The sequence below is a fragment of the Salmo trutta genome, chromosome 4, assembly GCF_901001165.1.
Source record: "Salmo trutta chromosome 4, fSalTru1.1, whole genome shotgun sequence".
In the NCBI taxonomy this organism is placed as follows: domain Eukaryota; kingdom Metazoa; phylum Chordata; class Actinopteri; order Salmoniformes; family Salmonidae; genus Salmo; species Salmo trutta.
Window position 1 is genome coordinate 53,865,284 of NC_042960.1, and position 27,455 is coordinate 53,892,738.

The 27,455-nt window shown below is 45.2% G+C and overlaps 1 protein-coding gene across 1 annotated transcript in view; it reads left to right on the forward strand.

Moving 5' to 3' along the window:
- The first annotated feature begins 7,868 nt into the window (after nt 1-7,868).
- The window catches only part of LOC115192621 (leucine-rich repeat and immunoglobulin-like domain-containing nogo receptor-interacting protein 3), a 37,654-nt gene continuing 18,067 nt past the window's right edge, over nt 7,869-27,455 (forward strand). The window contains exon 1 of the mRNA XM_029751340.1: nt 7,869-8,352. The gene's annotated coding sequence lies outside the window, so the exon portion shown is untranslated. The remainder of the gene's footprint in view (nt 8,353-27,455) is intronic.

Below are 27,455 nucleotides of genomic sequence, written 5' to 3' on the forward strand. Positions count from 1 at the left end.
TGCTAGAAGCGTAGGGGATAGATGTTTCATGCTAGAAGCGTAGGGGATAGATGTTTCATGCTAGAAGCGTAGGGGATAGATGTTTCCCGCTAGAAGCGTAGGGGATAGATGTTTCATGCTAGAAGCGTAGGGGATAGATGTTTCATGCTAGAAGTGTAGGGGATAGATGTTTCATGCTAGAAGCGTAGGGGATAGATGTTTCATGCTAGAAGCGTAGGGGATAGTTGTTTAATGCTAGAAGTATAGGGGATAGATGTTTCATGCTAGAAGCGTAGGGGATAGATGTTTCATGCTAGAAGTGTAGGGGATAGATGTTTCATGCTAGAAGCGTAGGGGATAGATGTTTCCCGCTAGAAGCGTAGGGGATAGATGTTTCATGCTAGAAGCGTAGGGGATAGATGTTTCATGCTAGAAGCGTAGGGGATAGATGTTTCATGCTAGAAACGTAGGGGATAGATGTTTCATGCTAGAAGCGTAGGGGATAGATGTTTCATGCTAGAAGCGTAGGGGATAGATGTTTCATGCTAGAAGTGTAGGGGATAGATGTTTCATGCTGTCGTGTGAACGTATAGCTGCAGTCATGTTTTGTGTATTATTTTGTTTCAATTATGTATCTGTCTGTCGTGAGGATATCCATATCGAAATACTAAAGCAGGAAAATCCCTGCTCTCTCTCTCTGTCTCTCTCTGTGTGTGTGTGTGTGTGTGTGTGTGTGTGTGTGTGTGTTTTAAAACATTAAAATCTTCTGCTCTTTCCATGACAGAGTGACCAGGTGAAATCTATGATCCCTTATTGATGTCACTTGTTAAATCCACTTCAATCAGTGTAGATGAAGGGGAGTAGACAGGTAAAAGAAGGATTTTTCAGCATTGAGACAGTGTACTTGTGCCATTGAAAGGGTGAATGGGCAAAACAAAAGATTTAAGTGCCTTTGAACAGGGTATGGTAGTAGATGCCAGGCGCACTGATTTGACGGTGTCAAGAACTGCAATGCTGCTGGGTTTTTCACGCTCAAATGTTTCCCGTGTTTATCAAGAATGGTCCACCACCCAAAGGACATTCAGTCAACTTGACACAAGTCAACTTGGATGAAATGGGTCCCATTTATGCCTGGCAAAAACCAAACACTTCATTCCACAGTAAGAACCTCATACCAATGGTCAAGCATCATCAAAATCAAATGTATTTATAAAGCCCTTCTTATATCAGCTGATATCTCAAAGTGCTGTACAGAAACCCAACCTAAAACCCCAAACAGCAAGCAATGCAGGTGTAGAAGCACGGTGGCTAGGAAAAACTCCCTAGAAAGACCAGAACCTAGGAAGAAACCTAGAGAGAAACCAGGCTATGAGGGGTGGCCAGTCTTCTTCTGGCTGTACCGGGTGGAGATTATAACAGAACATGGCCAAGATGTTCAAATGTTCAAAGATGACCAGCAGGGTCAAATAATAATAATCACAGTGGTTGTCGAGGGTGCAACAGGTCAGCACCTCAGGAGTAAATGTCAGTTGGCTTTTCATAGCCGATCATTCAGAGTATCTCTACCGCTCCTGCTGTCTCTAGAGAGTTGAAAACAGCAGGTCTGGAACAGGTAGCACGTCCGGTGAACAGGTCAGGGTTCCATAGCCGCAGGCAGAACAGTTGAAACTGGAGCAGCAGCACGGCCAGGTGGACTGGGGACAGCAAGGAGTCATCAGACCAGGTAGTCCTGAGGCATGGTCCTAGGCCTCAGGTCCTCTGAGAGAGAGAAAGAAAGAATTAGAGAGAGCATACTTAAATTCACACAGGACACCAGATAAGACAGGAGAAATACTCCAGATATAATAGACTGACCCTAGCCCCCCCGACACATAAACTACTGCAGCATAAATACTGGACGCTGAGACAGGAGGGGTCGGGAGACACTGTGGCCCCGTCCGACGATATCCCCGGACAGGGCGAAACAGGCAGGATATAACACCACCCACTTTGCCAAAGCACAGCCCCCACACCACTCGAGGGATATCTTCAACCACCAACTTACCATCCTGAGACAAGGCCGAGTATAGCCCACAAAGATCTCCGCCACGGCACAACCCAAGGGGGGGCTCCAACCCAGACAGGAAGATCACATCAGTGACTCAACCCACTGAAGTGACACACTCCTCCTAGGGACAGCATTGAAGAGCACCAGTAAGCCAGTGACTCAGCCCCTGTAATAGGGTTAGAGGCAGATAAATATGTATCCATTTTTTGTTGCTGTTATTTGTAAACTCAGGTTCCCTGTATCTAATATTAGGTTTTGTTTGAAGATCTGAAACCATTCAGTATCAAAAATAGAGAATCAGAAAGGGGGCAAATACTTTTTCACGACACTGTACATATCAACCTCAATTACCTCCTACCCCTGCACATCAACTCAGTTCTGGTACTCCGTGAATTTGCCAAGTTAATCCATCCACCTGAGGGTGTGCCATATCAATAAGATGATTAAACGGTATTATCATTACACAGGTGCACCTTGTGCTGGGAACAATTAAAGGCCACTCTAAAATGTGCAGTTTTGTCACACAACACAATGCCACAGATGTCTCAAGTTTTGAGGGAGCGTGCAATTACCATGCTGAGTGCAGGAATGCCCACCAGAGCTGTTGCCAGAGAATTTAATGTTCATTTCTCTACCATAAGCTGCCTCCAACGTTGTTTTAGGGAATTTGGCAGTGCGTCCAATCGGCTTTACAACCGCAGACCACGTGTAACCACGCCAGCCTAGGACCTCCACATCTGCCTTCTTCACCTGCGGGATCGTCTGAGACCAGCCACCTGGACAGCTGATGAAACTGTGGGTTTGCAAAAACAAATAGTTTTTGCACAAACTGTCAGAAACCGTCTCGGCGAAGCTCATCTGCATGCTCATCGTCCTCACCCTGGTCTTGACCTGACAGAGGTACAGCGGTACAGCGAAGCCTAATCATTACAACAATTATAATCTGGCCTGTGGGTTTTTGTTGTTGTTGTTTATTTATTAATTCTAGACACGTTTCATGGGAACATTGCAGGAACATTTCTGTGTATCAGTTGTTAGGGCGTCACCTGATGGTCCCAAAGAAACGTTTTCCCCCCCCAAAAAATCATTAGACAGCACTCACAGTTACGGTTGCCAAGCCAATCAAGGCCCTGAACCACTGATCAATTTGTAGCTCTTTGTCTGTTGGAAGTAGGTGATTATTATTCATGTCCTCACCTGGGTTTCTCAACCTCTTGGTTCACGGTACACAGGTCTTCCCGCTACGCCACTATGTCCATGTAAGGTATCGGTTAATCTGACTATTTTCATCATTTGACTTGATTTACAGTACTTTTTTTAGCGATATAAGGGTTTTCTGTATAGTTGTCTAATGTTGGTAGGGCATATTAACATGTTTTAATGAAACTCCTGAATCACTATAATAAATAAAATAGTTTTTCTTGAGTGTACTTTTAACAGAGCTGAGATTTACTTCAAAGTGCATTCACCCTACTATGTACACCAATCAAGTTGTTTCATCTACATAAGTGCCTAGGGAGGCAAGGTTAAGGTTTATTCTGGACAGGGCCTAACTATACTTGCCCAATAAGCACATGCCCTAAAGATATCCCTTATTTGCACAATGGTTAGGGTGTTCAACGTTGGTGCTGGTGGCCTGGGTTTGAGACCTGCTGGTGGAGTCACCCTACTCTCACATTCTTAGCGATATACAATGTGTATACACAACATTAAGAACAAATGCTCTTTCCATGACATAGACCGACCAGTTGAATCCAGGTGAAAGCTATGATCCCTTATTGATGTCACTTGTTATTTTTAAGCCTTGAAACATGAATTGTGTACATTATGTGTGCCATTCAGAGGGTGAATGGACAAGACAAATATTTAAGTGCCTTTGAACTGTGTATGGTAGTAGGTGCCAGGTGCACTGGTTTGTGTCAAGAACTGCAACGCTGCTGGGTTTTGCTATGCTCAACAGTTTCCTGTGTGTATGAAAAGGACATCCATACAACTTGACACAACTGTGGGAAGCATTGGAGTCAACATGGGCCAGCATCCCTGTGGAACGCTTTCGACACCTTGTAGAGTCCAGGCCCCGACAAATTGTTGCTGTTCTGAGGGCAAAAGGGGGTGCAACTGAATATTAGGAAGGTGTTCCTAATGTTTTGTCCGCTAAATAGACAGTATAACCTGCACCCATTCATCCTCCCTGTGCTCCTGTTGCAGAAGTAATTATTCAGTAATGATAAGGCTTTGCTGCTGGTAAATGGTGTGTGTAGTGTAATCACATTCACACAGAGAGGCAGTCTCCCAGTGGGGATCTGTATTTAGTAAACATGGCCCCCCGCCCACCGAGCGCCCTCCTTCAGCGTGTAGGCCTACGGGTGCAGCTAGCGTTGTCTGTCTCCCTCCATGGCGTTACCTGCTCTGCCAGTCCCTCCGGAGGCTCCAGGGCTCACAGACTTCCCTTCCCTTCTCTCTGCAAGCTTGCAGTCTCTGTGGATGTTGCAGGATCCATAGCCTACACACTCTCCCCACAGACCCCTCTTTATCTCTCCCTCGTCATCCAGCTTTCACTCCGCCTCCTACCCTGTTTTCCATTTCATTCTTTCCCTCCTCCCATTTTTACTCACTCTCCCTCGTCTACCATCTCTCTCTCCTAGTCTCTATGGAGGCTACAGGGTACACACACTCCACACCCGCCTTTCTTCCTCCCCTCCCTCCTTCCCCTCGCTCCCTCCGTCTCTCCCCTCCCTCCTCACAGGACACAGGGTCTCCAGCATCAGCTCAGGCCAGTGTGAGTCACCACCTTTCTCGCATAAACCACCACCGAATCACGCACGCAGACACACACTCACCCTCCACTGGTACGCTAATCACCATGACTCTGCACCAAGGCACACATTTGTTCAGTTTGGGAATATGTTTCAGGTGCCAGAGGCAGTGACACTTGCAATAACCCAGCTTCACTCCACAGGTGTCAGATGCTGCACCTTTCTGCTGCTAACATCTGAAGCCTTGTCTCAGTAATCGGGATTTGATCAGAGATGCGTTTCTCTTCCCCCACAATGACCTTCCTACTGATTTCTGTAGTGAGCATGCTCCTTATGTTTTGAAAGTGTTTGGCCAGTCACACAAATCATACAGCACCCTAGTTGAGGTCAGCATACCACCCTCCCAGTCCTGGGAGTGTGTGTTACTGTGTTGCTGTGTGCCACCCCAGATCGGCCTGGTCCGCAGGGCATGAAAGAGCAGCAGAATTACTCGGCCCCTTTCACAGCTGCAGTGAGGGAACAGTCAGGCTGCAAAAGCTGTTAACCCCCCAGCACAGCAGCTTCCTCCCTAGGGCAGATATGCAGTTGATAACAGCAGTCACACTGTTGTGTCTGAGCCACACAGACAAACTCGTGCATGTATGCTCACGCATGTATGCACATACAAATTCCAGTGCCCCTCATTATAAAAGCTGCACTCATCTGTGATTGTAAGGGCACATAGTTACAATCCGGTCCATTTATCAGTTTCCTCAGTCTATTAAACTTCTCTCTCTCTTCTTTCCCTTCTCTCTTCCTTCTCTCAGTCTTTTGCATCTGGTGTGCGAGAATGTTTGTGAGTGTAATTAAAGTTTCTCAGGGCCAGTAGATAGACTATTACTTACTTCAAAAATGAGTGTGTTGGCTTGAACATATCGAGAGCATCTGTATGGGCTTGTTGACTGCATTGATTAGAAACTCTCACTCAAGGTGAAATGTGATGGTTGACTTTGCACCAACATACGTATTGCTTCTCAATATCACAATAGCTCAGCATCACATGCAAGACATTGACTCAGAGAACATTTGACTCCAACATTCCTGAGTACACTTGACTCCAACATCCCTGAGTACACTTGACTCCAACATCCCTGAGTACACTTGACTCCAACATCCCTGAGTACACTTGACTCCAACATCCCTGAGAACATTTGACTCCAACATCCCTGAGTACACTTGACTCCAACATCCCTGAGTACACTTGACTCCAACATCCCTGAGAACATTTGACTCCAACATCCCTGAGAACATTTGACTCCAACATCCATGAGTACACTTGACTCCAAGATGGTGGCAACTTATGCCTGCCTCTTGCTCAACAGAAGGCTAGAGTGTTTCCTCACAAAACCCAGACATAAAAATACCATAATTTTTTTTCTCACTAAATGTAATCCATAGAATAGTCTCTTGGAGGAAGGATTGTTGACATACACTTGTATGTGGACACCCCTTCAAATTAGTGGATTCGGCAATTTCAGCCACACCTGTTGCTGACTGGTGTATACAATTGAGCACACAGTAATGCAATGTCCATAGACGAACATTGGCTGTAGAATGGCCCGTACTGAATAGGTCAGTGACTTTGAACATGGCACCGTCATTGTGCTGAAGCACGAAACGCATAAAAATCGTCTGTCTTCGGTTACAATACTCACTACGAGTTCCAAACTGCCTCTGGAAGCAATGTCAGCACAAGAACTGTTTGTCGGGAGCTTCATGAAATGGGTGTCCATGGCCAAGCAGCCACACACAAGCCTAAGATTACCATGCGCAATGCCAAGCATCGGCTGGACTGGTGTAAAGCTTGCCGCCATTGGACTCTGGAGCAGTGGAAACATGTTCTCTGGAGTGATGAATCACGCTTCACCATCTGGCAGTCCGACGGACCAATCTGGGTTTGGCGGATGCCAGGAGATGCTACATGCCCCAATGCATAGTGCCAACTGTAAAGTTTGGTGGAGGAGGAATAATGGCCTGGGGCTGTTTTTCATGGTTCGGGCTAGGCCTCTTAGTTCCAGTGATGGGAAATCTTAAGGATAGAGCATAAAATTACATTCTAGACGATTCTGTGCTTCCAACTTTGTGGCAACAGTTTGGGGAAGGACCTTTCCTGTTTCAGCATGACAATGCTCCTGTGCACAAAGCTAGGTCTATACAAAAATGATTTGTCGAGATTGGTGTAAAGAAAAATATTTAAAAATAACTCCCTCACACGCCTTTTGCCAACCCCTGCTATAAGAGATCAAATGTAAACCCTCAGACAAAACAGCAGAACTATCATGTAGGCTGCAATATGATTATGAACATACATTTTTGGAATGACATTGTCCGCCAATGAGTAGGAATTGTGCTAGTACAGAAACAGAAAAAAAAGTATCACCCTTCCATGTGATCATTACTTGGTGGTTCCTTACATAATATAACTGTGTTCGCATTTTCTTAGCTTTGCATAGAGATTCTGCATCAGTGCACCTGAAGTGTTGTCTCTTAGGGACAATAAATGGACAATAAGGGGTGAAATAAGGTACAGTCTATGCGTTCACCTGAATATGACGCTCTTGCACTGCCTCAGACTCCGATTTACTCTGTTATTTAACACCATGGCCGAAGTATAAAATATATGTTTGAACAGCCTGGAGGTAAAGTTATCTCCTCATTCTCAGCTTCTGAGCTCCCAGGGGGGATAAAATGTGACTCCTATGTTGCTTGTCTGGGGTTATGTAGAGGGAGAGAGTAAATGTGCTTTTTTACTGTCTGATCAGCAGAAGTTTAGAAATATATTATAATATCAAGAAAAAAAGTATATTTCCATGTTCAAGCAATCTCAAATGCAATGTATTGAACCTCTCTATTTTCCATCATTCCATTGCCATCTGGCCCTTTGTGGATGAGCTAAACCTTTTGTCTATGTTTTTCCTGTTTTCCAGACTTTTGAGATGATCCCTAAGCCGTTAGTTTGCTAGCAGAGTGAGTTGTGAAGCTGAACAACCGGAGTAGTGGAGAGGCAGCAACAGCACAGATGTGCTCCACTGAACAGCAGCAGCAGGGCTGTCTCTCTCCCTCACACACACATGCGCACACACACACACTCACATGCCCCTGTAGTGAAAGAGCACACCATCACCAGCTCAGGCTGTCACAGTGGCAGAGACACAAAGCCCTGTGCCCAATGGGAACCAGAAGCTGACTCTGGAACACAAAGAAGAGAGAGAGGGGGAAAGAGACTTCAGTTGCCTTTTCATCTGCAGAGGCAGAGGGAAGGGGTTGATGCACTATAGATAGCGGGAGCGAGGGGGAGCGAGAGGGAGCGAGAGGGGGAGCGAAGCAATTGCAGTCAGGCTCAGTTGCTGCTGTCACAGGCTGGAGGCTCAGTGAGTATTATCATAGGAAGCTGGTGGAGCAACATTACAGTCCAACACACACACACTCTCTGGACAGACGGACTGCAGAACCAGAGACGCACAGGCAACAAACACACGCCGAGTGAGGACCAGGCTTGCGAACGTGGATGGACCACCGGTCAAGATCTGGGTAAGACAACTTCTACTGATGCAAAAGCCACACATTCACACAGGCATGCACCCAGCACAGACATTGAACACATGGGATCCCCATAGCACTTGGGACAGGACTCCCTGTCACTGACATCCACCTGTAATCAACTGAAGGTGTAATAGCATTAATTAATTAGGGTGTAACACCACATATTAGATTGGAGCTAAATGAATGGATACTGTATAATCATCCTCTTTTCTCTCCCTGCCTTGTGGACTTTTGTGCGGTTTTCCGATCACATCAGTGTCATCCCATTCCCAACCCTTCTGTTAACACTTCCAGAGGCTCTGTGTGTTGTTTCTCCATCAGCCTCAGGTCAAAGTGGGTTTGTGCAGTCATAACAGATTGTTTTCCAAGGAGCTAGACAGACATCTGATGTTGTTATCACTGTGGGTGGGTATTTTCTCTCTGTCCCTAAATGTGTCTTCTGTGTTTTCTTCCTCTGTGCCACCACGTTCTGCCCGTGTCTTTGCTCATCCTCACACAATTAGAGCTTGATTACCAGGACAGAGAGGAAGCTGCACCCGGGATCGACCCCACAGGCGTCTCACTGTGAGGCGGACGTGTTGTTGGACTGACTCCCTGTCCTGCCACAGTCAGACTGACTGGCTTAGTGGGACTGACTGAATGACTGACTCTGGAGCTCTAGGGCTTCTAGCCGCCCTAGTCAGACAGACAGGCATGCAGTCAGACACAGACAGACATGCAGTCAGACATGCAGTCAGACACAGACAGACATGCAGTCAGACATGCAGTCAGACAAACAGACAGACATGCAGATGTACAGACAGACATGCAGATGTACAGACAGACATGCAGTCAGACAGACAGGCATGCAGTCAGACAGACAGACAGACATGCAGTCAGACAGACAGACAGAAATGCAGTCATACAGACAGACAGACATTCAGTCAGGCATGCAGTCAAACATGCAGTCAGACAGACAGACAGACATTCAGTCAGGCATGCAGTCAGACAGACAGACATGCAGCCAGACAGACAGACAGACAGACATTCAGTCAGACAGACAGTCAGACAGACATGCATTCAATCAAACAGACATTCAGAAAGACATGCAGTCAATCAAACAGACATTCAGAAAGACAGGCAGTCAGTCAGACAGACATGCAGTCAGTCAGATGGACATTGAGACAGTCAGACAGACAGTCAGTCAGACAGTCAGACAGCAGGAACAATAGCTGCTGGTGAAACAGTCTAGTTCTCCTATCCAATCTGCCTGCCTGTATGCCTGGACTTATTTCTGATACCAGTTTTTATTGGTTTTCCTGATGGATTTTTATGTGAGAGATGAGATAAGATGCAATGAGACAAGATGATACTTTGTCTGTTATGGGATATTGGATGGGATATTGGTTAATCAGAGACAGGAGAGCACCGGTAGCAATTGCACTTATAACCCTCAGTCAATTGCGTTTAACAGCACCTAGCCACAGTATAACCCTGCCCATCCATAATGAAATGGCCTAATGAATTGTTATGGCACCCATGGTGCCTCTGAGTGCAATGTATCCATTACGCCTACGGATCTCTGCCATCTCCTGCTGTTGCATATAAAGCTGTCCACTGTGCTCAAATGTGACATTACATCTCCTCAGCACTGGCAGAGCCGAGCCTCATTGTTTCCCAGCATGGCTTTGAGGACAGTAAAACAGCCATGCATCCCCTGTAAGTAAACTTCGAGCACCACTACTGTCACAGTGGGCGAAGAGAATGAAGGAGTGGAAAAGTGGTGGAGGACAGCAGAACACTGCCCCTGTGTGCTGTCAAACGCCTGAGGGCTACTAGTAGCATGTAAGTGGCAACAGTGAAAATATCCAGCTGGACAGTTCGCTCTTGAAATATGGGCATTCTACTTAAGTTGACTTCCCACTCTCTCACTGCTTCAGCTGCATAATGAATGTTCAGAATGACCTGTCCTAGACCAACTGCAGCGCTGTGAGTCGGCAACATCAATCATACCTTAAGAACATCAATCCTGGTTCACACCTCATAGAGGTCATTGAACAGACAGGCTCCTTTCAATATTTTAATTTAACCTTTATTTAACTAGACAAGTCAGTTAAGAACAAATTCTTATTTACAATGACGGCCTACCCCGGCCAAAACTTAACACAGACGACGCTGGGCCAATTGTGCGCCACCCTATGGGACTCCCAATCACGGCCGGTTGTGATACAGCCTGAAATCGAACCAGGGTCTGTAGTGACACCTCTAGTACTGAGATGCAGTGCCTTAGACCACTGCGCCACTCGGGAGCCCAATATTGTCAACCTGTGTTACAGTTTTACGTGTCAGGGTTGTCATTTGCTACATTGCCTTGTTATGAAGGTGTAATACGTACAATAGAGGTGTAGTGATTGGAATTAGCACCATTATGTAACTTGATTCAGTATTGTACTATGATGTCTTTGGATGTCCACCAGCTGGAGACTAAAGCCAATAAAGGAGATTACAGAAGGAGCCCTGCTCGTGTTCGCAGGCAATATTCCTCAGTTTTGTCACACCACCACAATCCCATCATCATACCACACCTATCCACCAGTCATTTCACCTCCTCCAACCATAATGCATTTCCTCTGTTCTCGCTTTGAGCGGAACCCTTGTAACAACATGGCCGGTTCATTTGGCATCTGAGCTAATGAGTTTGCCTGTGACCTCTTTGTAGCACCCAGAGCATCTGCCAACGCAGATACTACAATAGCAGGTCAGAACAGAGGAGAGGGTGAGACAGGGATTTGTATTCCTCGGGGGCAGCGTTTTGATGTCTTTCTGGTCTTGGCATGAAAGAGAGTGGAATGAACTAGTCATGTCTTTACAAGGGTGCTAAAAGAGAGAGCTAGGACTGATTAGTAGCGGTTTGCATGCTTTAGCTGGTTCACTGTAGCTGGTTATTATATCTATAGGCTATTTTTGTTCCATGGTCAATGTAATCTGCTACAGCCTGCACTCTGTTAAGCGCTGATAAGTAATTTGTTAATGGTTGGTTTCTCATCACATTTCAGGGATGTCAATTATTGGTCAACCATAAACTTCGTTCCTTACCCATACACAGCCTTTAAAAACAAAAACCTAATCCTGTTGTTTTCAGAAGGTATACAAAATGGCAGAAGATAGGGGCATGGAAGTGTGAGAGGCTGACAGTTAAAAACATGAACCTGTAAGTGTAACTGAGTGTGGCTGCAGAGCCGCTAAATCACCTAGTGGGCAGTGGAGAGCCGGAGGAGGTGGTCAGGGGCTGTGAGTTTATATACTCGTCAGTCTCCACCTCATTTCATTTTATGTATTTTCTTTGCCTGGCAGCTCGACTTGAAATAGTGTGACTTTCTGGCCATAAAACAGATCTCTCTCCAGTATGGATGTACATGAGTGGGTTGTGGGGGCAGCAGGGTGAGTTATACAGGCTCTATGCTACAGTAGCTGATTCACTCATCGTAGGCCATAGCCCCTCTGGCATTCCTGTTTTAGAACACCTGTTTACTGTGGCCTTTGGGGGACAATGGCTCAGGTTCCTCTTTGTCTCTCAGTGGGTCTGTTGCTTGGGCCAGCTCTTTAATTACAAAATGAATGATCTAGTCATCAAACAAGCCACAAGCTGGTTGTACCATTGTGCCATAATGTGATTGATGTGAGATCACAGGGTATTTGATTACCCTACCCATGGTCTGCCCACCACTTGTCAGCTGCAGGTGGCATTCATTTAATAGATTTTTAAGTGTTTGTCCAAAATAGCTATTTTATTGTTTAAATGTTCCCACAAACAGCCCGACCCTGGCGAGAAGTTATAATAGATCCCTTTTGTCTGGTGTTACTGGTGCTGCTTTGATTAATCGGTTTTCTTATGAAGCATTTCACGCATGTTAGTTAATAGTTTACAGGGTATTAGACTGAGCTGACTGAGCTTGGGACCGACAACCTTCAGCAGGGGAGCTGAGTGAGTGTGATGATGAAAGGTGAAGATGGATGATCAGTCAGATTGTGCTGGAGCTCAGCCATCCACCAGCATTCTCCTCAATCAGCCTCTCTGTCCAATGCATGACTCCTATCTATCATCTAAAGCAGGGGATCATGGTATCAGTTCAGAAGCATGCCATCTTTCCTCTGTGTTAAATAATAATGAGTCAGATCCTCAAATCGTCTCCAGAGGAGGCAGCAGGTACAACAGCAGGAGAGCAGAGCAGACACAGCTATATAGCAGCAGGATGTCGGGTCCATTTCTATTTTATATAAGTGCTATGGCAGAGTGTGGTAGTGAGGACAGCTGATGATGGAAACTGAACCCAGTTATTTCCTTCATTATGCCGGGTTAATGTATATGTGTGGGGCGGAAGGCAGAGGGAGAGATGGAAGTCTCCTCGTCTCTCCAAGTGTTTTTAGGGTCATGTTTTTTACTACTCTATCTCTATCTGTGTCATTTTATAAGGCTGCCTACGAGCAGCGGGAAGGGACCTATTCCATTCTCCTATTCCATTTTTTTCTGGATGTTTTGAACGAATAAATCAAATGTGGTCCTTTGTGTCTGTCTGTACATTTTGGTGACAGTTGGATGGTGAGAACCTTCTAAGCATTTTGGTGACAGTTGGATGGTGAGAACCTTCTAAGCAGGCTGCCTCATCCTCAGGGAACATGAATTCAGCTTCATTGTCAGAGAGAGTGGAGCTGTTTGATCAGAAATACTGTACCTAGGCTTTTTCAGATCCTAGGCTTTTTTTATTTGTATTTAGGCAGCAGCTACAATCGTGGCCAAAAGTTTTGAGAATGACACAAATATTAATTTTCACAAAGTCTGCTGCCTCAGTTTGTATGATGGCAATTTGCATATACTCCAGAATGTTATGAAGAGTGATCAGATGAATTGCAATTAATTGCAAAGTCCCTCTTTGCCATGCAAATGAACTGAATCCCCAAAAAACATTTCCACTGTATTTCAGCCCTGCCACAAAAGGACCAGCTGACATCATGTCAGTGATTCTCTCGTTAACACAGGTGTGAGTGTGGTCGAGGACAAGGCTGGAGATCACTCTGTCATGCTGATTGAGTTCGAATAACAGACTGGAAGCTTCAAAAGGAGGGTGGTGCTTGGAATCATTGCACTTCCTCTGTCAACCATGTTACCTGCAAGGAAACACATGGCATCATCATTGCTTTGCACAAAAAGGGCTTCACAGGCAAAGATATTGCTGCCAGTAAGATTGCAGCTGAACCAACCATTTATCGGATCATCAAGAACTTCAAGGAGAGCGGTTCAAATGTTGGGAAGAAGGCTTCAGGGCGCCCAAGAAAGTCCAGCAAGCGCCAGGACCGTCTCCTAAAGTTGATTCAGCTGCGGGATCGGGGCACCACGAGTACAGAGCTTTCTCAGGAATGGCAGCAGGCAGGTGTGAGTGCATCTACACGCACAGTGAGGCGAAGACTTGTGGAGGATGGCCTGGTGTCAAGAAGGACAGCAAAGAAGCCACTTCTCTCCAGGAAAAACATCAAGAACAGACTGATATTCTGCAAAAGGTACAGGGATTTGACTGCTGAGGACTGGGGTAAAGTAATTTTCTCTGATGAATCCCATTTCCGATTGTTTGGGGCATCCGGAAAAAAGCTTGTCCGGAGAAGACAAGGTGAGTGCTACCATCAGTCCTGTGTCATGCCAACAGTAAAGCATCCTGAGACCATTCATGTGTGGGGTTGCTTCTCAGCCAAGGGAGTGGGCTCACTCACAATTTTGCCTAAGAACACAGCTATGAATAAAGAATGGTACCAACACATCCTCCGAGAGCAACTTCTCCCAACCATCCAGGAACAGTTTGGTGACGAACAATGCCTTTTCCAGCATGATGGAGCACCTTGCCATAAGGCAAAAGTGATAACTAAGTGGCTCGGGGAACAAAACATCGATATTTTGGGTCCACGGCCAGGAAACTCCCCAGACCTTAATCCCATTGAGAACTTGTGGTCAATCCTCAAGAGGCGGGTGGACAAACAAAAACCCACAAATTCTGACAAACTCCAAGCATTGATTATGCAAGAATGGGCTGCCATCAGTCAGGATGTGGCCCAGAAGTTAATTGACAGCATGCCAGGGCGAATTGCAGAGGTCTTGAAAAAGAAGGGTCAACACTGCATGTCACGCCCTGACCTTAGATCCTTTTTATTCTCTATTTTGGTTAGGTCAGGGTGTGACTAGGGTGTGTACTCTAGTTTTGTATTTCTATGTTGGCCAGCTGTATCTCGTTGTCTCTGATTGGGCATCATATTTAGGCAGCCTCTTCCCACCTATTGTTTGTGGGATCTTGTTTTGAGTCAGTGCATGTAGCACCTCTGTCGTCACGGTTTGTTGGTTGTTTCTTTGTTGTTGTTGTTGTTGGTTTCACTAAAATAAAATGTGGAACTCAGAGCCCGCTACGCCTTGGTCCTTCTCTACACACAATCGTGACACTGCAAATATTGACTCTTTGCATCAACTTCATGTAATTGTCAATAAAAGCCTTTGACACGTATGAAATGCTTGTAATTATACTTCAGTATTCCATAGTAACATTGACAAAAAAATTCTAAAGACACTGAGGCAGCAGACTTTGTGAAAATTAATATTTGTGTCATTCCCAAAACTTTTGGCCACGACTGTACTCTTCCTCGGGTCCAGCAAAATTAAGGTTATATTCAATTTTAAAATATTATCCCAGAAAGGAGAGTGTAGAATGGTGTAACTCGGACTTCTCCGCTTTCACAAATAACTGTTTTTCCAGGAGGCGCTGAAGGACTTGTCGAACATGAAGAACGGGTTCTTGGGCAGAACGGGAAAACACCAGGATGTAGTGTGAGGTAGACGAACACAAAACGATTTAACATGTCCCGGAGCACATCATTTATCAGGGCCTGGAAGACAGCGTGGCCGTTGGTGAGTACCTGGTCATGCTGTTTGGACTCGTAATATCCACTGGCAGTGTTGAACGCTGTCTTCCACTCATCTCCTTCGCGTATCTGAACCAGGTGCTAGGCATTCCGAAGGTCCAGCTTGGAGAAGATGGTGGCCCCCTGGAGAGGTTCGAAAGCCGAGGAGAGGAGTGGTATGGGGTAACGATTCTTGATCATTATGTCATTAAGACCCCGGTAGTCAATGCACAGACACAGGGTCTTGTCCTTCTTTTCCACAAAGAAAAACCCTGCACCGGCAGGAGATGCAGATGGACGGATGCCTCCAGCAGCCAGAGATTCCTCAATGTACTCCTCCATGGCCTTGGTCTCCGGGCCGGATAGGGAATATAGCTGACCACGAGGCGGTGTGGTGCCTGGGAGAAGGTCAATGGCACAATCGTAGAGACGATGCGGGGAAAGAGAAGTAGCCCGTGCCCTGCTGAAGACCTCCAGGAGGTCATGGTACTCTGCGGGAATGGCAGAGAAATCCGAGGCTTTACTTACGCCCTGAGGAGGACATCTCAGGGAAGGCTGCGCCGCTTTGAGACAATGGGAATGACAGAATGGACTCCAACCCAGGGTTGAACTCGTGGTCCAGTCAATAACGGGGTTGTGGTTTTGGAGCCCAAAAAATCCCCAAACAACAGGAACATGGGGGGAATCAATGAGGATAAACTGTATAGCCTCACTGTGATTTCCTGAATCCCGCAGATTAACAGGAACAGTACTGTGGGTAACTCTTCCAATGGAGCGGCCGTCCAGTGCCCTAGCGTCCATGGGAACAGAGAGGAGTTGAGTGGGGATACCTAACTCAGAAACTAGGGTAGCGTCCATAAAACTCTCATCCGACAACAGTTGGAGCAGGAACGTTCCCCAGGCGATTATCCAGCTCTGCCCAGTTGCACAGTCTTAGGGGTAACCGACTCACTCATCACCGATGATTCTCGAGGGAACTCGGGTGGCTTCGGCTCTTCTCGGAAGTGCACGCTTCGGGGACCTCCGGATTCCTTCAGAGGTGAGCAAGCAGCAGCGGATGAACGAATGTTCCCGAGACCCAACCTCCTCTCACTCCGGTGTTCTCGTAGATGCCCATCAATCCTAATCGTAAGGGCGATGAAGGAATCGAGGTTCAATGGTAACTCCTGCACTGCAAGCTCATCTTTTATTTCCTCCGATAGTCCGTGAAGGAAGGTATCGAACAGAGCCTCCGGATTCCAGGCACTCTTGGCGGCCAGTCTGTCACACTACGGGAGTTCTGATGTACCTTCAGTAGTTTTCGGGCCACCTCTCTCCCGGGCACCGGCGAATCGAATACCTTCCGCCATGAAATCTTCCAGGTTATGACAAACGGTGGATTGTTGCTCCCAAACAGCCGTCGCCCAGGAGAGTGCCCTTCCGGACTTTAGCTTAATTAGATAAGCTATCTTCGATCAATCCGAAGGGAACGAAGATGGCTGTAGCTCAAAAATGAGGGAGCACTGGGAAAGAAACGCCCGGCAGGTTCCAGGATCGCCAGCATATCGCTCCGGAGGAGGTAAGCAGAGTTCTCGGGGAGCCGGAGTAGGCTGAACAAACCCACCACTAGTAGGGAAGTTACTGAGTGGCTGGGAGGTCTCAGATGTGGCATGCTGCTTGCGAGCTAATTCACGGAATTGCTCTGTTAATGTCTTGAACCCCTGGTTGTGGCGTTCCGCCAGAGATCGGAGCCCCTCCATCAGATTCTGAAGTAGCTCCTCCTGTCTCTTAATGGTAGCTCCCTGCAGGGAGACAGCGTGATGGAGCTGGTCCAAGTCTGCTTTGTCAGTCATGGCCAGTTCATACTATAACGACACAAGGTGAGACCCAGATGCAGATACAGGAGGCAGATGGTTTGAGCTCTGATATTTATTATAATCCAAGGGTAGGCAAAAGGCGGGTCGGGGACAGGCAAGAGTTCATAGCCAGGGCAGTCCAAAATGGTACAGGGCGGCAGGCAGGCTCGAGGTCAGGGGCAGGCAGAGTGGTCATGCAGGCGGGCTCAGTGTCAGGACAGGCAAGGGTCAGAACCAGGAATGACGAGAAAAAGAGAGACTGGGAAAAAAAGAGGCGCTACTAGAAAAACATTGGTTGACTTGGCAAACAAGATGAACTGGCACAGACAGACAGAAAACACAGGTATAAATACACAGGGGGTAATGGGGAAGATGGGCAAGACCTGGAGGGGGGTGGAGACAGCACAAGGACAGCTGTGACAAGATCATTCATTTAAAAAAATGTAATCTAAAATATTTTTCGGCACAGTGCACACACTGCATATTTATGTGTGTCAACACACATGAGAGAATTTGACTTCACTGGCTGCTTAAAAAGTAGAGTAGAGTGAGGAGAATACTTTGGTTCTTGAGTGTGTGTGTGTGTGTGTGTGTGTGTGTGTCACCTCTCTCAGAGCCTTTTCAAACAGGGCTGAGGCACGTTGGGTATGCGTTGTGTGTGTGTTTTTTTCTTGGATGGCGTTCACTGTTCTCTCTGTTTGACAGGTGTACTCTCGTCTGTGTGTACTGGGTTGCCACACTTAAGGTTAAGAGGACAGAGTGCCTTTAGACCACTGGGATATGCTATGAATTTATCATGCACCGGTGCCTCTCTCCACTCCAGCATGTCATTGGTTGAAATGAATTATTCAGCTTTCTTAGAAATACACAACCATCACAGATTCAGAGATTGGTCGGTTGTATGGCAGTAAACTGTCAGAACCTATCCCATAACCCTCTCCAATCCCCCCCCCTCTCTCGCTCTTTTTCTCGCTCTCATCTCAGATCAGTTGATCTCTCATCCTTCGGATGAAGAGCTGCCTTTCTTCCAAATGTGGTGAAGGTTGATTGGTGGATGAGTCGGGATAAACATTGTCTAAGGGGCCTATTATCTGTGTGATGGCCGGGAGTTTGCTGTTTGTTTGTTTGTGTGCTTGGCTGTGCTGTGCTGTTTGTTGACACTAACTGCCTGTGTGCTTTTATACAGCATACTGTTTTATCCCTGCTCCAGTGAGTTCCTGTGTGATGTCAGAAGAGATCTGCATTTCATGTGCAGCACCCAATTACCCAGAGATCTCATTGTACAGAGTGGACCATAGCATGCTGCCTAGCCAAGCCTGTGGGAGGCTATGAAGTGAATATGGGATCTCTGTTAGCAGCTGCCCCAATCCAGGGTCAGTGAAATTACATGCTTAGACAGGTTTAGTGTGATTTCAATAGACAGTTGTAGTTTTACTCTGCTGTGAGCATAGCATTTTGTTGATTATCATAACGCTAGATATGCTACAGACTGTCACCATTGTTATTTGAGACTCAATTGTTGGCCTTTTGCTGGCATTTTCTATAAGGCAAATACTCAATAATGTATGATCTACTGTATGTTGCAGATTAAAATTATATATGATTGTAAAAACATATGATACACGTCACATAGTACTATTCCTGTTCCTGTTGGGAGGCAGGACCAAGGTGCTAGGGTAGGAATCACATACTGAGAGAGAGAGAGAGAGAGCAGCTGAGTCCTCCTAAGCTTTCATCTGGGAGAACTCAGAACCTCTGTTATTTATCACGCTTAGTGTTACCTCTCCATGGAGCATGAGGCAAACTTTAGTATGGCCACTGCACAGTGGGGTAGGATTTCTCTCGAGCTGACATTTACACCAGAGAGACAGGAGAGAACACCTGTCAAATACCCATCCAGTCACGCACGTCTGCACTCTCCGCAGTGCTTCAATTTAGACAAATCCATTTCTTCCACTCTCTCCTTCCCTGGTTCTATCAAGTTGTATAATCCCTCACCTTCCTTTAAACCAGGGGTGGGGAACCTTTTTGCCATCAAGGGCCATTTGGATATTTATAAATTCATTTGGGGGCCATATTATTAAAATCTGCTATTTTCTGCTTTATTCATGTTTTAATGTGACTTTAATCACTGACATTGGTTGTATAGTTAAAATATTACCTGTATGATGTTTCTTGTGCCCTTGATTATTTAGACAAGTGCTAGTCCTATTTAAATAAATATTAGTATTGTAAATAATGTTGTTATTATGATTACTTGTTCAAACTCACCTCTAATGCGATGGCTGAAACTGCTTATCTTTGACGAGCGAATGATGTCAGCTGGCAGTGAAGATGACGCTACTTGCAGCTGGTTTTCCAGGTTTGTATCAGTCAGTCTTGAGCGGGAAATCGAAACTTTGCAAGAATCAGTTTGGAAAAGAACTGCTCACAGCAGTAGGTCGTCCCGAACACAGATGCAAATTTAAGTGCATGTCTCCTCAGAACAGGAAAATGCTCAGCACTAACGTACATTTTGTAGAACTCAAGGAGAGGGAGGTTGTTGTACCTGGCTATGAGCTCGTCATTGCTTTGCAGCTCAATGACTTCGTGTTGTAGGCCATCCGGCACATCCGCGGGTTCGACGGTAAACGGGGCCGCAAATATGTTCAACTCCAGTTGTTTACTTTTCACATCCTTATACTGCTCACAAAATGCCTTCGCAAGCTTTCCGCACTCACCGGCATATTCCAACGTAATGTCAGGCTCTTGTCCTTGCAGAGTAGGAAAATGCACTGTGTTACCCCTTTCTAGTTGGACTTGCCACAGCTTTCATTTCGCTTCGAACAATTTCACGTTTGATAGAAGATCGCTGAGAAGCTAGTTCGGCCCATGGAGCTTCAAGTCAGACAGATACTTGGTTATGTCCACCATGAAGGCCAAATCACACATCCACTTGTCATCACTCAGTTCTGCGACAGGTTTCCCCTTCATCTCCATGAATTGATTTACTTCCTCCTTCAGTCCGTAAAACCATGCAAGCATGTTTCCACGGCTCAACCATCGCACCTCACAGTGGTAAACCACATCACCATACTCCGATTCAAGATCACTCAATAGCTCCTTAAACTGGTGGTTGTTCAGCCTTTTGCTTTTGATAAAATTGGTGGTCGACACTACAGTTGCCATTACGTTGTTCGGCATCAGGGACTGTGCACACAGACTTTCTTGATGTATGATGCAGTTGCATACAATTAAATCACTTGAATCAAGACTGAGACAACTCATTTCTTTTTTCACTAATGTGGTTAACCCCTTTTTCGAGCCAACCATGGCTGGCGCTCCATCTGTAGTAAGGCCACTTAGTTTTTCAGGAGACACTCTTTTACAAATTCTCCTTCCGAATGAGGCTTTAGTTTCTTTGCGATAAGCTCGCTCACCACAAAACTTGCTTGCATAACATTTTCCCCATCCAAACGAGGTTTTGTAAAGGCGGCTTGTTGGGCACCCAAACACCACTGAAGAGCAATGACTTCCTCCACACGAAGTTGTCCTTGCAACTCATTCAGTTTAGCATGTTTCGAGCTGTAATGACACTCCAAATAGGCCTTTTTCATTACTGCAAGTGCATCCCCACAAACTAGGCATACAGGTTTGCCTTTCACTTCAACAAAAAAATATGAATTTGTCCATTTGTCTTGGAAAACGCAACACTCTGCATCTACTTTTCTTTTCTTTACTGTAGCCATTTTTCTGATGAACAGGTGCTCGATGATGATGAGAACCTGAATTTTTTATTTTATTTTTGTGGAAAAACGACATCTAGAGATTTTTTTTATATTAAAAAAATAATATTTATGAATTGGCTTTGGGGCCTGATCAAACGTTCTCGTAGGCCGTATACGGCCCGGATGCCGGAGGTCCCCCACCCCTGCTTTAAACCCTCTCTCCTATTCTCTTTGTTTCTTCAGTTTTTTTATTATTTCTTTCTTCAGGAAAGACTGTTTTCTCTCTTCCTCTCTGTCATCCTGCAGGCTTGTCTCTTTTCTTGTCCTTTGTTGAAAATTGACCTTTTGATTTTCACTGGATCGTTCATCTGCTGTTTACTCTACATCGTCAATCGGTCTCTCCACACCTCTATTTTCCCTTCTCTTATTCTCTGTAACAAGAGGCGGTATCAGATGGTGTTAAATTAATTTCTCTGTAGACGTGGCCCAGATACTTCATTTGAATTCACTCCTCCGCAGTGGCGGTGCATGGGTAAAATCACTGGGGAAACCAAGCCAGAAAAAAAAGCCATATTACAACGTGTTGTGATAATTGCGTTGTTTGCTCTATAACCTGTTAGTTCATATGACACAGTGGCAGAATAAATTCAACCACACCTTTTTGTTTCATTACAAAACCGGAGAGCAACCAGGAGCTGCCTCCACTATTCCAGCAAGTTTCACGTTTTAATGTCACATGCACAAGTACAGTGAAATGCCTTTATTGCAAACTCAAAATCCAACAATGTAATAATCAATGACAATATAATACTAGAAGAAAAACACACAAGAAATAAGAAATATATAAGAACACAATAAGTAAGTAAGTAAGCATACCATAATACAGGGTCAGTTCCAATACCATATTTAAAATGTGCATGGATACTAGAGGGATGGAGGTAGGTATGAAAAGGGGTAAGGTGACTAGGCAACAGGATATAAGATAAACAAAGTAGCAGCAGCTTGTATGTGAGTGGGTGTGCGGGTATGTAGAGTCAGTATAAATGTATGTGCATTATTATGTGTGAGTGAGCAGATGATGGAGTGAGTGTGTGTGAGTGTGTAGCTCCTTGGTCTTACTGACATTGAGGGAGAGGTTGTTGTTCTGGCACCACACTGCCAGGTCACTGACCTCCTCCCTATAGGCTGATTCATCGTCACCGGTGATCAGGCCTACCACTGTCGTGTTGTCAGAAAACTTGATGATAGTGTTTGAGTCGTACGTGCCCACACAGTCATGTGTGAACAGGGAGTACAGGAGGGGACTAAGCACACACCCCTGTGGGGCCTCTGTGTTGAGGGTCAGCGTGCCTGAGGTGAAGTTGCCTACCCTCACCACCTGAGATCGGCCCATCAGGAAGTCCAGGATCCAGTTGCAGAGGGAAGTTTTCAGACCCAGAGTCCTAAGCTTGGAGGGGACAATGGTGTTGAATGCTGAGCTGTAGTCAATGAACAGCATTCTCACATAGGTACTGTATTCCTCTTATCTAGGTGGGTGAGGTCAGTCTGGAGAGCAATTGAGATTGCGTCATCCATGGATACGTTGGGGCGGTATGCAAATTAGGTGGGGTATCTTGTCCGAAAGCCATGTTTCAGAAAAGCAAAGACTATAGCATTTTCGAGAGTCCCGTTGGTAGCAAATCCGTGATCGGGGGTCATCCATCTTATTATCGAGTAACTGTACATTGGCCAGTTGAATAGAGGGAAAAGGTGGCCGGTGTTCCCTTCGCCTTAATCACACCAGGTCCCCCCCTGCCTCTGTAATGCCGGTGTTGCTCGCAAGCCTAACTTCCTTCCATGGGCAACGTTAGCTAGTTAACATTAGCCTTCTACATCTAGCTACATATTGAACTTCCATCCTCTCAGTCCAGGGGCACAATGTATTTTATGGTTGGATCAGAATCGCTGTTAAAATCATTGGCCAGTACGGAGAATGAAGTAAAGCCAGAAGTCTAAATCTCAATCTCCAGCCATGGCTAATTTAGGAAAACACAGAGAAGAAAGATACATCATTTTTTTCCTTCTTTTTTTCTTGGTCAATTTTTTTTAGGAAGCCGGGCTTCCCTTCGCACCCATGAATATATGCCACTGCTCCTCCATAGCCCTTTTACCTGATGCGTTTTCCTCTGAAATATGTTCTCCTCTCATTTGTGTATTTGGCTAAGCATGTAATAGATACAGTGAAATGGGACAGTAATTATGTTTGTAGATTAATTACCAATCACTATCTATGATGTAATTAGAGATTTTCTTCCCTATGTGCCTTGAGAAAAGTTTGTGAATGTTTTCTGTGGCGCTTAATTGCATTAGCAGTCTTAGTGTAATTAACGTAATCTTGTCAAATAGCATTGGCATGAAGACCTCATTACTTGGCATTATCAAGAAATAGATGTTATTAACACTCAGAGTATAGCTCACTAAACAAACAAATAAATTATCCAACAGTGTTACCTCATAGCAAAATATTACATCAATGCTGGACTGTGAAGCGGACCATATTCTGCCTTTTTGGTGAACAAACAAAAAGCAAAATGCAATTTCTATTACAACTGCACCACAATAATTGCCTGTTGTAATTTCCGTGGCCTGGACTGGAGTCATTTTGGATCAGTCCAAACGTCCCCTAGGCTCCACCCAGCTCAACCAGTTCACATAAGACACGTCTCTCCCTGCATACCTTGGTCACAGTGCTACGTGTCCCTTGTGATTGAATGAGGTGAGTTCCCCAAGGGATTTACAATGATACCGTCAACTTAATTCGTCAGAATTTTGTGGCCTTGTGACCCACTAGATACATTGTACTGGCTGGTGTGCAGATGAACCAGTCAAGTAGCTCGTGCAAAGCTAAGTTAGCGAGTGTGCAAAAATAGAGTAAGGGAATGGAGACGCTAGCTAAATACAACGAGAGGATGACAACGATGATTGTTTCCGGAGTGGAGGAATATGGAAGGTGGATGGATGAACTTGATAGTGAAAGAGAGTAGAAGACGGTGATAAAGGAAAATGAAACAAAAAAGTTGTAAATTAACATAGGTTTTTGGTTGGATTACGATACACTAACGATGATGCTTTTTTTGGGCGATCCTTTTGAAGTATCACGGATGCGTTAGGAAAGCTGGAGTCGGTCAGAGTGACTAGAGGTGGTTTAGTTCGGATTTGTTGTGTGTCAAAAGAGCAGAAGCAGAAGGCATTATGGCTCTACAAACTACTGACATAAAAAGTGGAGAGTTTAGATTGTGGGGGCAGAACACAGATAACAGGTGTCATCTCTGGCGTCACGTCGGATGTTGAGGCCTCGTGGTTTACAAGAAACATACCAGGAGTAGTTGAAGCACGCCATCTGAACCGTGTAGTGGAAAGAGGAAAGCCTGCCGGTATCATTGATGTTGGACGAGCAGCATCTCCCTTATCATGTGAAGCTGGGATATGTGAGGTACGCGGTGAATTTTCAAGTCCAAGCCATTTTGCCGGAATTGCAAAAAGTATGGCCATGTATCAAGTGTGTGCCGAAGGAATATTATTGAAGAAAGTGAGGATGAATGGTGTTGCACTTTCCCAATTCCCAAGAGTGCCCGGTTAGGGAGTATGAAGTGACAAGGGTCAGGGCCGTACAGAAAGTCTCCTACATGGAGGCACAGGAAGTAGTTAGAGGAGCGAGTGGAGCTGAAGATAATAGTGGTGGATGCCCCACAGCCTGTGGAGATTAAGGGTTGTTCAACAGTGGAGGGAAAGTGATCATGAAGAAGGTGGATTTTGTGGCATTTTATTGCGCATGTGATTAATTGTACTGCCCAAACGAACCAGAAGTCCCAGAAAATGGCTTTAATTTTATCTGCGGCTTCTCAGGTCCTAGAGCCTGTTGACATTTGAATCTGACTAAAGGAGTACATTGATTTATTTGTTGTTTATTTTGTATTTTCTTGAATATACACCTGTAAAAATATAAATGTTATCTCATATAACACCCCATACAATACAGTGAATGGTGGCAGGCACCTCTAACATATGTTTCTGGACAGCAATAATACCATAATCCCAAACTGTCCTGTCACTAGGGGGGCAGGCAGCATAGCAGAGACACAATTTTGGATGTTTAACCTTTTGTTCCAGTGTTTAGACAGTTTTCTGTGTTGTCATTTTCCTAGAGGCTGCCAGCTGTCCACAATAGCTGTCTGTTTTGGCAGCGGTGAGATTACCAGGGGTGTAGAAGGCAGAGTGGGCCGGGCGGAAAGAGCACCCCCGGATTAGATGGAGTACATTGAAGTAGGCCAGGCAAACATGCCAGGCTGAAATATTGACAACACAGCCCTACATTCCATCACAATAACATTATATAATAATCCTTCTCAGTGTGCCTCAGATGTGTGTGTGTGACAATTTTAAATAGTTGGTCAGTAGTAGTTATTGTCTGAACTGCACATTTTGCTGTTTAGAATTAACATTTTGAAAAATGTTTCTATGATCACATTTTTATCTCAAGGGTAAAGACAAAGCTCAAAATAATGAATCATATTGTATGTCTGTAACGTCCTCCATATGGAATCGTTGTGCAAAAGAAAAGTAAACAAAAACCAATCACTCTGAATATAGACTAAAATAGCCTTCTGTATCTCATGCTGTTGTCCTGTCATTATGCTAACTAGGAGTAGGCTATTGCTTGAGAGGGGCAATCAGGTGACCTATTCTGCTTTGGTTTTTGAGCCCTACTGCACTAGCAGGCTGTGAGAGAGCCTTTCATGTGGGTGAGGGCCAGAGTATCAGGTGTTGCCTATGTTGTTGGTAATGAGAGCCCAGGCTCAGCCTCAGTCTGTCAGCGCCTCTGGTGCAGTGGTGACCTGTTCCCTGGCCCCTAGGGCCCCCTGTTGTCCCCTGTGGCCTTGTCCACCTCTTGTTGGCCCTTTACTCTTCCACTCTGCCCTTCAGTCACCTTCTTCCTCCTCCTTCTCTCGCCCTCCTTCCACCCTCATCACTCCAGGTCAGTATTGCAGGGGGCCAGTCTGCTGCAGGATCGCTGTGTCCAACAAGCCACTCAACCTTGACAACCAAAGTCACTTCACCAAGATGTGCCATCAGTGGACACGATGTAAATTTCACTTTACCTTAATTTAGAAAGGATGTTTTTGACATAGTTTGCTTGAATTTTCTTTAGCACCTTGAAATTTGATTTTTGCTCATTAAGCAACCTGACATCTGGTCCTCTTTGGAAATAGAGCAGTGTAAGACCATTAACTTGGAGGGTTATTCTGTTCTCTCAATGAATGGCTTTCCAATTCAGTACTGGTACATGAGAGTGTATGTGGAAGGCTGTTGTGAGTGAGATCGTTTATTGTTCAGTTTAAAGTGCTATGTATTTTCCCCTAAGTGTCTTTGGCATGAGTTTGTGGATTACGACTAATATGTTTTATCCAGCTGAGTGACTTCCTGTGTCACTTCAGAGGGAAACTGCATCATCTGTAATATATTTTATATTTCATACTCTGAGAGCCAACCTGATCAGGTTGGGTAACCATAGTACCTTTATAATTACTTTGATTTTTCTTTACTGTTCCCTTTAGGCTTCATAATAAAGACAAAACCACTCCCCTCTTAAAAGGGAAAGGGGATACCTAGTCAGTTGCACAAATGAATGCATTCAACTGAAGTGTGTGTCCAACATTTAACCCAACCTCTGAATCAGAGAGGTGCGAGGGGCTGCCTCAATCGACGTCCACGCCATCGTCGCCCGGGGAGCAGTTCTTGTTGGGGGTTAACTGCTTTGCTCAAGGGCAGAACGGCAGATATTTCCACCTTGCCTGCTATTACAATGATGGAATGCGTTGCACAGGTAGCAGTGAAATACAGATCTTACTGAAAGTAGATCAATATCTCTGTGAACTCAGTTAAGCTTAGAAGTTTGATGGACAAAAGAGTGGCGTATAGACTTTAGAGAGATTGACTGTAGCTCCGATAAGTGGTCTTTTCCTACACTAAACGGGTGGCTGAGCTTGATAAGGCTAATGGATAAGCAATAGACATATTTCTAGACGGTCTTGGCTGGCTCCTTGTCACAGAACTACTTCAGCGTTCTCATGACAACTATTCTCACCAGAGCGCTTGATTGGAGATGTCTTTGCATGGACTATTATACTGAACTTCCACATTGCTTCTGAGAGTTTGAATCCCCCAGCATTTGCCCGAGCAAGAGGAAAGGGACTACTTTCAATTTACATACCACTCCCTCTCTGGTAGACCTCTTCCTCAATGAGGTTTAAATGCAGTATTGGATTGCCTGAAACACTAGTCTGCCATTCATCATAGCAGTTTGAGAAATGTGCATGAGCAACTAGTTACTGTAAATTTCCTCATGTTACTGACTCTCTATTTGACTCCTCCACTCATAGTTCTCAATTTACTGACAGAAGCCAATGACTCCTGTTAACTGTGCTTAATTGCCCTTGTTGATTTGCTTGCAGTGAAAGCTATAGACTGAATGACGGAGAGTCCGAGATACTCTTAATTAATGGACGCGGCGATGAGAACGACACCGAGCGCCTGTGGGTCCCATCCGATTACATAATCTGTTACGTGTCACTGAACTGTCCTTGGCACCAATTAG